Raw genomic sequence first — 1,714 nt, forward strand, 5'->3', positions numbered from 1 at the left:
AGGGAAACTGCACTTCAGCTGAAACTGAGCCTGTTTGAAATCAAGATAGAGAAACACCAAACAGAAGTGGAAGGTTGTTCATCTCTACTTCTTTTGGAAACATGCTTTCCAAGTCCACTAAATGCGTTAGCTAGCCTATTGTCTCTTTTGATTGACCCCAAATTAACATATAGTTTTAGGCAAATGTCACTTATGGAGATAAGCCCTAGACTTCAAAAGCCATCATATAAATGTAAGAGATATAACATCAACAAATTTATCCACTTTATGTAATGACATGGCAAGTAATGAACAGAGTTTGTTCATTTACCTTGAAATATATAACAACTATAATTTTTCTTGGATGAAGCACAATGTCATTCCACCTTGGTATAATATATACCAAGTTTTCGATGAAATCATTTCACATCCAGTGTATCTCATACACTGGTATATAACTCTGATATAAAACTCAATTCCAACTAAATCTAATTATGTAGCAGGCAATCTAGTATTAGTATATACAATAAGCACATTTGAAAGGAAAATACTCTTTGTTTTGCCTACATTTCCTGTTGATGTAACAAAACACTACTTATGTCATGTAATACAATGATTTAAGTAATAATGTCACAAGTTAGAACTATGACATAGAAATAAAATATAGCTTCAGTTAGCCTGTCAGACACAAATCTTCAGGAAACTAGGCTTTATTGGTTCAGATACTTGCCTGTTTGCTTCACAGAACACTTTGTTAAGTGAAAGGAAGAATAATGTCTCCAATTGAAAAACAGAGAGAGTGTGGGGCTGGCAGAATGCAATTGCCCAAGTTAGAGTGAACCAAATTGATCTGAAATCATTGAGATAACAATGTGATGGGCAGCGGACAGCATTTGTTTATGAAGACAGATCATACCAGGCAAATCTGATTTATTTGGCCTTATAAAATTACTCAGCAAGTTTGTGGATAAAGAAATTTCCATGGACAAACAGTATATCTAAATGTTTGTAAAAGCCTTTGATGTGGGTCTGCATGAGATTAAGATAATTGAAATGCTAGGAAGATGTTGCCCAGATAACAATGCAATGGTGTGGTTATCAGATTTAAAACAGAATAATCATATAAAAAATAGATCATAATATCTAACTGATATATTTGGCAGAACACCAAAGAGCTAGTATCTTTATAGATCAATATCATAAGCAAGTATGAAAATGATTTAGTCCACAAAAATTAGTTTACTCTTTTATTGGGAGGTACACATATCATAAACAAAAATTAGTTCAAAATGAACTATTACTTTATTTTGGCCTCTATTGACATTTACAAAATTTGTAACTGTGGTGTCTGCCAAAAGCATTAAAATAGATAACCATAAGTTTTTATGTTTGTTTGTTTTTTGTTTTTGGCAGCTGGCCAGTATAGGGATTGAACCTTGGACCTTGGTGTTATCAGCACCACACTCTAACCAATTGAGCTAACTGGCCTGCCTGATAACCATAAGTCTGATAGGTTTCCAAAGCATAGTAAAATTCAGTGAAAATCTTAAGTTTTAAAATCAATTCCTTTGTAGATTTTTTAAGAGCTGAGACATAATTTGGAAAAAAAATCTATAGTAATAATGATAATTTTGGGAGAAACAGCAACTAATTATAAATAAAAATTAATGAAAGGGGATATGGAAGGAAGAAGGAATAACAGTTTGATGTGTTTTAAAGTCTTGTTGTCAAATGG

General features: G+C 32.6%; 1 non-coding gene across 1 annotated transcript; it reads right to left on the bottom strand.

Moving 5' to 3' along the window:
- Window positions 1–1,393: 1,393 nt before the first annotated feature.
- Window positions 1,394–1,467, bottom strand: TRNAI-GAU. Its single transcript has one exon. It is a non-coding gene; the product is annotated as a tRNA-Ile (tRNA).
- Between the last annotated feature and the right edge of the window lie 247 nt (window positions 1,468–1,714).

The sequence above is a fragment of the Galeopterus variegatus genome, unplaced genomic scaffold (assembly GCF_000696425.1).
Source record: "Galeopterus variegatus unplaced genomic scaffold, G_variegatus-3.0.2 Scaffold54, whole genome shotgun sequence".
NCBI lineage: Eukaryota > Metazoa > Chordata > Mammalia > Dermoptera > Cynocephalidae > Galeopterus > Galeopterus variegatus.